At 47.2% G+C, this 10,870-nt stretch overlaps 1 protein-coding gene across 1 annotated transcript in view; it reads left to right on the forward strand.

The window, feature by feature from the left end:
• The window catches only part of DTL (denticleless E3 ubiquitin protein ligase homolog (Drosophila)), a 91,081-nt gene that overhangs the window by 79,845 nt on the left and 366 nt on the right, over positions 1–10,870 (forward strand). The gene's annotated exons all lie outside the window — the stretch shown is intronic.

Below are 10,870 nucleotides of genomic sequence, written 5' to 3' on the forward strand. Positions count from 1 at the left end.
GTGGAATTTCTACATCCAGTCCCTGCAACTTTAGGCTCTATGTATGGGTCTAGAGGCCCTGATTCCTACAGGGAGAATGCTTCCGCCAGGAGGAGGCATAGCAGGTGTTCCAGTAAGTTGTAAGCCATGGCTGCTGCCTGGTAACTGCAAGCTCCTCATGCTAAGAGACCAGCAGACAGTAAAAGCATCACCAGTCTGGCCAAGGTGATTGACCCTGATGATCAGAAGGCTGTGTTAAACTGTGGAGACAGGGAGGAACACCTCTGGCATTCCTGTAATCCATTGGAGCATCTCCTGATAGTCCTCCTTCCGATCATAAAGGTATATGGAAAAGTGTAGCAGCCTTGATCTGAGGAAGACATGGTAACCCACTGCTCACCCTTGGGGATGAGGGGCTGGGTCACACCACTTGGAACAGCAGAGGTGCCAGCCAAGGGTGAGGGCACCCTGGAGTGGGCAGTGCAGGAGGGAGATGCTGCGTATTCGTTATGGTCTCAGGACTGCAGTACTGGGGGCAGGGGTGGGGCGGGGGTGACTCATTCATCTTCTAAACTTCCTTAAGTTCCCCCAGGGGAACAGACCAGCCAGAATCCCGGAGAAGCTCTTCCCCGATGGAGTGGATTTGAATGTTACAAGAGGTGGGTGTGTAACAGGCAGTCCAGGTCCCCTTCAGGACTGAGACTTGCATTCCCTCAGCGTCCAGGAGTGTTGCCTATGATGGCTCATGGCTGTGTCCCTCTCTGATCAGCGCTGTCAGCTGAAAGGAGCTTCCTTGGCTCATTTCTGCACACCCTTGCTGCGGGAGCCCACAACCAAAGACCTGTCAATGTGGGGCTACAAATCCTTGCTCAGTGCTTCAGTATGGGGTATCTCTATCCAAGAACCATCTCAAAATTAACTTGTTCAAAACCAAACTTTTCAAAAAAAAAAGAAAGAAACCAAACTTTTTTTTTTTAATGTGAAGAAGTGGATTTGTTTAGAGAGAAGCACACTCCACAGACAGAGTATTGGCCATCTCAGAAGGCTAAAGTGGCCAGCAACCAAACTCTTGGACTCCTCTTGAAACATGTCCACTTCTCCATTTCAGTAAATGCCAATCACATGCCTCCAGTTGTCCAGTCCAAAACCTTGGAATTTTGACTTCACTCTCTCTGTTTTCCCGAACATCTAATATACCAGCAAATCTTGGCCGTACCTTCGTGGCCACAATTTGACCAGTTCTCAGCAGTACCACTGCTAACCGTCTGCTCCAACTCCCTATCATCTCTCACCGCAACACACCACAGCCTCCTAACTGGCCCCCCGCCTCTGTGCCTGTCCCTTTCCTCTCTTCCATGCAAGCAGACAAAATGATCATCACGTCTCTAACAAATTCTCCGAGAGGCTTCTTATCACACCCGGACTACAAGTCAAAACCTTTACAACAGCCGGTACCACCTGTCTGACCTCCAGTCCAGCCACCCCACCCCTCCCTCTGCCTGCTCCAGCCTCTATTCTATGCTGTTCCTCAAGCCCGCCAGGGATGCTCCTGCCACGGGGCCTTTGTACTTGCCTCTCCCCTGCCTGGCATGCTGTTCCCCGAGATAGCCACACCCCTCACTTTCTTGGAGCTCCACTCCAATATCACCTCATCCAGCACATGTTTCCTGTCCATCTTACACGTAACAGCAAAACACCATCCCCACCTTATCACCACCCCGCTCTCCCAACCCTCCTTGTTTGGTCCTTACCAACCGACATCAATTTGTTTGTTTGTTTGTTTGTCTACCTGCCTCCTTTAGAGGGAAAGCTACATGAGAAAGGGAACTTTGTTGTTTGTTTACTGCACCATCTCTCTAGTTTCTATACCGGGGCTTGGAATATAGTACCTACTCAAAAAATAAATATTTGTTGGATGAACCAATCAAGTTTCAGGGACTTTACAATTTAGGCTTTCACACTACCCACCCCCTGCACTCCAGAATAACTACATCCTGAAATGCAGACACACCAAGACCACCATGGGAGCACCAGGCATCATGTGCAACACACCCTCTCAGTGACCCAATACACACCTCAAGTGGAAGTGCCTCTCAGATTTGAATTCACTGTCCTGAACCATCTGGATCACAATGAGACTCAAAGATTCCAGAAGAAGTAAGAGACTTGAGCCTGCAAGAGTTCCTTTAGTTGGTACTTAGCCACAGTGGGAAGGGGGTGTTCATGAGGCATGATACTTTTAGGGGCTCACAAAAATATTTTAGCTGTAATTCCTTTTAGAATCAAAAGAATCAGAAGAGAGATGAGCATAATAATAATTAATATTTGATAATAAATCCAGCTTGGATTATTATATCAACAGTCATGAGATGGAATTTTTTATATTTTCTTATGGAGGAAACAACCCAGAAAGGTGGAAGGGACCCACAAAAGCCACACTGTGGCCCTGCCTGACACAGCACGCCTTTAAAGCTGTGGCTAATGTCAAGAGCCAGATGACAGAGGATGAGATGGTTGGATGGCATCACCAACTCGATGGGCATGAGTTTGAGCAAGCTCCGGGAGTTGGTGATGGACAGGGAAGCCTGGTGTGCTACAGTCCATGGGGTCACAAAGAGTTGGACACGACTGAGCAACTAAACTGAACTGAATGGAACTGAATATCAAGAGCCAGCAGATCAGGGAGACGGAGGGGAGCTGACACTCAGCAGGCTTTCTCATTGGGTTGTCGCCCCAATCCATCTTTTCAGCCCTGTGCTGTCAAAGGGGAAACTGGAGCCCTGAACAGTGACGTGATTTCACCTGTCGCCATCAAGGCAGTAAATGGCCGGGCTTCCCTCATGGTCCACCGGTTAAGAGTCTGCCTTGCAATTCAGGGAACAATTTGATCCCTGATCTGAGAAGATCCCACATGCCGCAGGGGCAACCAAGCCTGTGTACCACGACTACTGAAGCCCTGTACTCTGCTGCAAGAGAATCCACCGTAATGAGAAGCCCACGCACCGCAACTAGAGAGTAGGCCCTGCTTGCCGCAGCTGGAGAACGCCCGGGCACAGCAGCAAAGATCCAGCACAGCCAAAGATGAAGATAAATAAATAAAAATAAATTCTTTGAAAAAAGTGAAAAAGACAGTCAACAGCTCGGTTCTGAGCCTAGGACAGTGGAGACCCAGCCCCGGGCTCCGTAACCTCTGCAGCTTTCAGAGGGTGCCCGCACTGCTGCAGGCACCGATCGTGGTTAGATGCTGTCCTCGGCTCTGCCCCTGCCGCCCGGAGGCTGCCCTGTACCCTGCCCCCTGAGTCACCCCAGCTCCACCCGGCCCTACAAGAGCCTGAATTTTCCTCTTCTGCCTCAGCGCCAGTGCCACACCCCCGCCCCACCTCTGGCTCCTGGTCTTAATCATGATGCCCCACCCTATGCCCGGGCAGGCCTGGCTACCTTCTTGTACCTGCCAGTCCTTCCAGAGAACAGTAACTTTGTCCTGAGGAGGAAGAGAGCAGCCTGGGAGGGACTTGTGCTTATGACCCCCAGTGCAGTCTGGGTGCCAAACCCTTCCTCCTGACACCCGGGAAAAGGTCTGCAAAGACGGTAAAGGTCCCTTCTGTCTGCACCTAGCCCTCCCCAGCACGCGCTCAGGGGTAAGTAGGTCCTTCCTGAGCCCCAAGCAAAAATCCCCTAAGGGAGCCACCTCAGTCTCCATCTTCTGCCCGTTTGTGTGTGTGCACACTCAGTCACGTCTGCCTCTTTCTGACCCCGTGAATTGAAGCCTGTCAGGTTCCTCTCCCTGTGGAATTTTCCAGACAAGACTACTGGAGTGGGTTGCCTTTTCCTACTCCAGGGGATCTTCCCAACTCAGGGATTGAACCCGCATCTCTTACATCTCCTGTACTGGCAGGTAGGTTCTTTACCACTGTGCCACTCCTGTTTGGTAACCTCCAAAAGGGAGCAAGTGGGTAGAATTCATGACCCAGAAGAAGAGCTAGAAAGAGAAGTGTGGACTTGGGAACAGAGGGCCTAATTGAATTACAGCTCTGTGGGTCAGTAATTTAACTTCTCCAAATCTAATTAAAACTTGCAAACACAAAAAGAGAGAGAGGGACTTCCTTGGTGGTCCAGTGGCTAAGACTCCAAGTTCCCAATCCCTGGGTTCAATCCCTCGTTAGGGAACTAGATCGCACACGCCACAGCTAAGAGCCAGTGCAGCCAAATAAATAGAAATTGTCTTAAAAGAGAGAGAACAAAATGTTCTTAAAGTGGCTAGCACAGAATCTGGAATCAGGCTGTGCCAATAAATGTTAGTGAAGTTTTATGCCAAGTATGCCTTCCACCCTAATTTGCCTGGTTTTGTGGTTGTTATATTTCTGGGTTTTCTCCCTAATTCATTACACATTTACTGAATCCATCCACGTTGGCCACTATCTAAGCTTTGGAGACACAACACCGAGTAGAAGAAATCTTTGCGTCTGAAGATCTCATGCTCTAGTGGGGACTGCAGAGAAGCAAGCCATCAACAACTGTATACTGTGGGAGTTGTCCAGCTCTGGATCTTAACTCAGGGTGCTGCCATCAGGGAACCAACAATCAGATGGCAGAGAAGCACTCAGCCTTTAATTGGGTAGTGCGTAAATAAAAACAAGAAACCAAATCATGTTGTAAACAAGAAGGACCAGGATGAGTAACAGGAAAATGAGACCTAGCATTTGACCGTTTTATAAAGTAGAAGGTGTAAACCCGGCTGTTCTTGGCTATTCTTCCAAAGAGAGAAGCCCCAGTAGGGTTCCCGGGGGTTTGCCTTACGATTTTTATAAAATGACAAGAGAAATATTTGTATTGGCTTTATGAGTAGGTGGGTAGGTTGCCACCCACGTGTGTGCTCTGAGAGAAACGAGAGGGTGCCTCAGGGGAATGCCAAAATACCTCCCTGTGTCACTGTTCCTGGGGGTCCATCATCATAGGCGGTCCTCAAGGACACTTTTAGCCCTCAAAGTCTTCCTTTAAAAGCATCTACTCCAGAGAGAGATGTGCCTTTGCTCTGGCTGTTCCTTTGCTTAGGTTGCTGTTTTCCACACACATTCAAAGCCTATTTGGAGTCATTCATGTCTAGAGCACTTCCTTGGGGCTTCTCTTCTGGCCTGTCTTCCTCTTTGGGAGGACTCATACTGCTGGTATGAGACTTTGATCCAGCAGATTTGGTCTTGTGTGGCTTCTTGGTTGGATTCTGTGTGTGTGTTGTGTGTATTTGTGTGTGCATGCTCATACACTTCAGAGAAGGCAATGGCACCCCACTCCAGTACTCTTGCCTGGAAAATCCCATGGATGGAGGAGCCTGGTAGGCTGCAGTCCATGGGGTCCCGAAGAGTCGGACACGACTGAGTGACTTAGCAGCAGCAGCAGCTCATACACTTCCTAATCAGCCTGTCTGTCAATTACAGGTACCCCCACTTTTCGAAAGCTTTTACGAACGACCTACATTAGTACCTGTTTTCATTAACCAAAAGAAATCCAAAGGGGTTTTCACTTTTATGAGAAAAGATAATTGCTTCTTCACTTTATACCATTTCTGCTTAGGAAAAGCTTTGTAGAAGCACTCTGTTTTTGGATAGTGGGGGAAACCTGTGTCTATCTTATTGCATTACAAATTAAAACTTAAAAACTTAAAACCCAAAACTTAAAACAACTATTTATTTACTCACAACTCTATAATACGGGATAGAATCAGTTGGTGGTTCTCCTGGTGATTGGCTTGATGTCGCTCACGCAGCTGTCATTGTCTGGAGGATCAACAATGATGGAAAAACCCAAGAGGGGTTCATTCACGTGTCTGATTGTCAGTTGAGGAGATTAGAACAGCTAGGAACTGGCTGGCCCCTCTTTGCATGTGGTGTGTTGTTCTCCAGGGCCTCTCTTCACAACCTCCTCTCCAGCAGGTCATCCTGGGCTTTCTAACAGCATGGCAGCTGAGTTCCAGAAGGCAGCATTTCCAGAAGTAGAGCCCTGCTGTGCAAGCACTTATCTAGTCGCTTCATGTTTGTTAATATCTCACAAGGAAGTCACACGACCAAACCCAGAGTCAATGAGGGAGAGGACTTCAAAAGGGTATGACTCATGGGCAGTATGGTTTGGGGGGGAATGTGTCCACCAATATCTAACACAGTCTATAAACAGTAGAGACTGTATTTTTTTTTTAATGTTCACATTTACCAGCATACTCTAGAGTATATTGGTAGACGCTCCATAAATACTTGTTGACTAACAAATGATGAATGTAGTTAACTGCAAGCAAAGCTCTGTCGGATGGGCCTTGCAGGGAGAGCTGAAGGTTGCTCCATGAAGAAAGTAGAAGGCTGAAATTCGGAAAGGTGATTGAACACCAAATACAGATGAGTGGATTTTAGTGAATTTAACTATTTCCTTCCCTAGTGATTTCAAAACCAGAAAAATTGAAGCAAGAAATATCAGAAGAAACCAAAATATGCTCAGCTCAGCACTGTGTTCAACCTCATGGAGGAGATGAAAGAAAAGAGGGCCTTTGAGGTCACTGGAGAAACAAGAAATAAATACAGGAAAACTCCAATATCACAAAGTCTAATAATGTTTGTTTTATTTTATTTTATTTACTTACTTTTGGCTGCATTGGCTCTCTGTTGCCGTGCACAGGCTTTCTCTAGCCGTCTCGACCGAGGGCTCCTCTCTAGCTGCAGTACGTGGGCTTCCTACCACAGTGGCTTCTCTTGCTGTGGAGCACGGGCTTAGTAGTTGTGGCTCACGAGCCTAGTTGCCCCGTGGCACGTGGAATCTTCCGTGGACCCTGCATTGGCAAGCATATTCTTAACCACTGGACCACCGGGAAATTCCCCTAATGATGTTTTTAGCATAGTTCATATCACATAATAGACACTCATGAAAAGTTGCAGGAAAAATAGGGTATGGTCAGGAAATGAAAAATAGGTTAGTCTAGGGTTCAGCAAACTACAACCCACAGGCCAAATCCTGCTCTCTGTCAGTTTTTATAAATAAAGTTTAATTTGAACAGAGCCATAACCATTGGTTCAGAGAAGGCAATCGCAACCCACTCCAGTACTCTTGCCTGGAAAATCCCATGGACGGAGGAGCCTGGTAGGCTGCAGTCCATGGGGTCGCTAAGAGTCGGACACGACTGAGCGACTTCACTTTCACTTTTCACTTTCATGCACTGGAGAAGGAAATGGCAACCCACTCCAGTGTTCTTGCCTGGAGAATCCCAGGGACGGCGGAGTCTGGTGGGCTGCCATCTGTGGGGTCTCACAGAGTCAGACATGACTGAAGCGACTTAGCAGCAGCAGCAGCATACCCATTGGTTATCTATGGCCATTTTTGTTCTATGACAGCAGAATTAAATAGTTTCAAAAAGACGAAAGGACTTGCAAAGCCTAAGATAGGTACAGCCTGGGCCTTTACAGAAAAAGTTTGCCAACCCCAAAACTCAATAAATGCTCCCCAGACTCTGTAAAATTGGTACAACTTCCCTTGATGGAGGAGAAGGTAGATTAGTGCTCGGTTAGGTGGAAGATGAAGTACTTTGTACTCAAAACTATGAATAGCTACAGCCTGAGAGAAAACTGTTAGGGGGGGACCCCAGCTAGGAAGGATCTGTGCTGATTTGCAACACTGTCAGGCCCTGGGCCCCTGTTTAGACTAGTCCTGGCATTCTCCCCATCTCGCAACCCTGTTTGTCCATCTTCCTCCACGCTTTTATCTTGAGGTTGGACAAGGTATCCAGATATTGAAGTTGGACATCAGATACACTTTCCATTTGGATATATATCTGAGTCCTTAGGAGGAAGAGAAGCATCTAACTATATAGAGAAAGGGCATGGTACCTTCAATCTCATTCCTTCAGCTCCATGGGTCTCAAAAGATCATTTTAGTCATTCCCTTGTGTCCAGACTGGACTAGATTTAAGTCTTCTCCTAGATCTAATAAACACACACACATGCCTCACTGTACACATCTCCCACATGCTTAAAAAGAGCACAATCTCTCCCCAGGGCCAACTGATCCAAAGAGAGTAGGCTTAGTGCTAAGGGCCTGTGATATTTTAAGGACTGACACAAATATTTTAACTTCTTTTAATACTAGAAGGAAAAAAGAATGTAATAATAGTGGATATATAGTAATGATATATATACATAGAGAGAGAGAGAGTAATGATATATATACAATACTTCGGCCACCTGATGAGAAGAACTGACTCATTGGAAAAGACCCTGATGCTGGGAAAGGTTGAAGGTAGGAGGAGAAGGGGACAACAGAGAATGAGATAGTTGGATGGCATTACTGACTCGATGGACATGAGTTTGAGCAAACTCTGGGAGATAGTGAAGGACAGGGAAGCCTGGTGTACTGCAATCTATGGGGTCACAAAGAGTCGGACACAACTGAGCGACTGAACAACAGCATATAGGAATGAAGCCGGCCTAGATTATATTCTTTACACAAATTATATATAAAATATAATTTAAAATATATTTTAATGGAGGAAGGGGGCCACAAGGGCAAAAGTGTCAAGGGCCAGCAAAAGCCATAATGCAGCCTTGTCTTCCTTAAGTAACAGCTTTTTCAAGGTCCATAAACCTGATGGAGAATGGCTTCTTTGCAAGAGCGGAGCAGAATTCCTTCTGCGATCATGTTCTTCCTTGGCCCAGTCCTTTGGAGAACTAAACACAGCTGCCTTTGACCTTTGAGTCAGGATAAAAACAAAAAAAAAGTTCTCTGGAAGGAAGTGGAGGCTGGCAGCTAGGAAAGAAAGGTGCTGGTGTTGATTCAACTGGCCCCGGGGCCTGGCGAGGCCGCACTGCCCAGCAGTGTCCCTGCCACCGGTGTGTCGGCTCTGGGCAGAGCAGAACCCAGCTCAGGCCCGTCATGAATAAACATTGCTTCAGGCCCAAGCCTGTTGACCGAAGAAGCTGTGGTTCCTTCACCTCTCCCTGGCCCTGCAGATTGCTCTGTGGGGGCCGCACTCCAGTTAAAAACTCTTTGAGGAATCAGCCCAGCCTGGGATTTGCTTTCCAGCTCTGATCACTGCTGCTCAAGGGGCTCTATTTCTCAGGAGCCAAGGATTAACCAGCTGCTATAATTCTCCTCCAAAATTCTCCACCTCCCCTCCCACCACTTCTCTTCCTTTCTGCTTCATAGCGTTTCTTCTTAGAAGGGTGGAAGAATAAAATTTGCTTTTCTTAAAATCAGGGTAGCTGGCGCTACTTAAAATGCAACTTAAAACTTACCTAGATGGGACTTCTGGTGGTCCAGTGATTAAGGATTCACCTACTAACGCAGGGGACTCGGGTTTGATCCCTCGTAAGGGGAACAAAGAGCCCCCCTGCCGTGGAGCAACTAAGCTCACGCACCACAACTGCTGAGCCCATCTGCAACGCAGCTAGAGAGCCGGCGCAGCGCGATGAAAGACTCAGTGAAGACCCTGTGTGCTGAAACCAAGGCCCAAGGCAGCCAACGAAATAAATAAACATTTTTTAAAATGTACCTAGATGATCTTTGTGGTGGGCTGAATTGTGTTCCCCCTACCCGCAAAGAAAAGATATATTGAAATCCTAGTTCTCAGTGAAAGTGTTAGTCTGTCTGTCATGTCCGACTCTTTGAGACCCCATGGACTGTAGCTCGCCAGGCTCCTCTGTCCATGGGATTCTCCAGGCAAGAATCCTGGAGTGGGGTGCCATCCTCCTCCAGGGGATCTTCCCGACCCAGCGATCGAACCCGGGTCTCCTGCATTGCAGGCAGTTTCTTTACCGTCTGAGCCACCAGGGACACCCTCAGTACCTCGGAAAGTGATCTTATTGGGAAACAGTCTGTGCGGATGAACTCAATTAAGATAGGGTCGGACTGGAGGAGGCTGGACCCCTCATCCAATATGGCTGGTTTCCTTACAAAAAGAACACCAGGCGAAGAGGCAGAGACGCTCAGAGAGGAGACAGCCGCGGGGAAACACAAGCAGAGAGAGGAGACAAGCTGTCAAAAGGCCAAGGACAGCCTGGGGCCACCAGAAACTGGAGGAGGCGCAGAAAGCTCATCTAGAGGCTTTGGAGGGAGCATGACCCTGCCCGCATCTTATTTCAGACCTCGCCTCCAGGACTGTGAGCGACCACATTCCCGTTGCTGTAAGCTGCTGGTTTGTGGTTTTTCATTCCAGCCGCCCTAGGAAACTAACACAGTGTTCAAAGCAAACAGTCCACACAGCTGGAGCATCAAGAATCAACTGACAGACACAATAATCACTCCAAGCCCTTGTTTAGTGTCAAAATTTTACTTCTTGAAGTTCCTTCCTCTCCGTTATCTCATTTTAGCCTTTGTGACAGGGCAGGTTTTATTATCCCTCATTTTATAGACGCAAAACATGAAGCCAGGATGTAAAATCACTTACGCAGTCAGGCGTACATGTCTCTTAGAAAACAATGAGTAACAGAAATGCAAACTCAGCTCCGCCCTGGCGAGGTATATACGTGAACAGCCACTGCTAAGTAAACCCAAGCCGTGGCATCCACACGCTGGAATTTCAAGGACAGTCATTACTTTCCTTTTAAGAGCGTTAAAAATCACCTGCCATCTACTATCAACATCACTTCATAGAAGAAAAGGCATTTTAACAGTAAAACAAGGCAAAACCAGAATACCAGAATAAAGGGGGTGTCTTTAAAATTAAATAACTTTCACTTATTTTTTAAATTCACTGCTTTTGGATGGCATCACCGACTCAACAGGCATGAGTTTGAGCAAACTCCGGGAGATGGTAAAGGATAGGGAAGCCTGACGTGCTGCAGTCCATGGGGTTGCAAAGAGTCAAACACAACTTAGCGACTGAACAACTTTGTCCTTATTTTTTTTTTTTTTTTTTTTTTTC

This window comes from Bison bison, unplaced genomic scaffold, assembly GCF_000754665.1.
Source record: "Bison bison bison isolate TAMUID 2011002044 unplaced genomic scaffold, Bison_UMD1.0 scf7180017864322, whole genome shotgun sequence".
NCBI classification, from domain to species: Eukaryota; Metazoa; Chordata; class Mammalia; order Artiodactyla; family Bovidae; genus Bison; species Bison bison.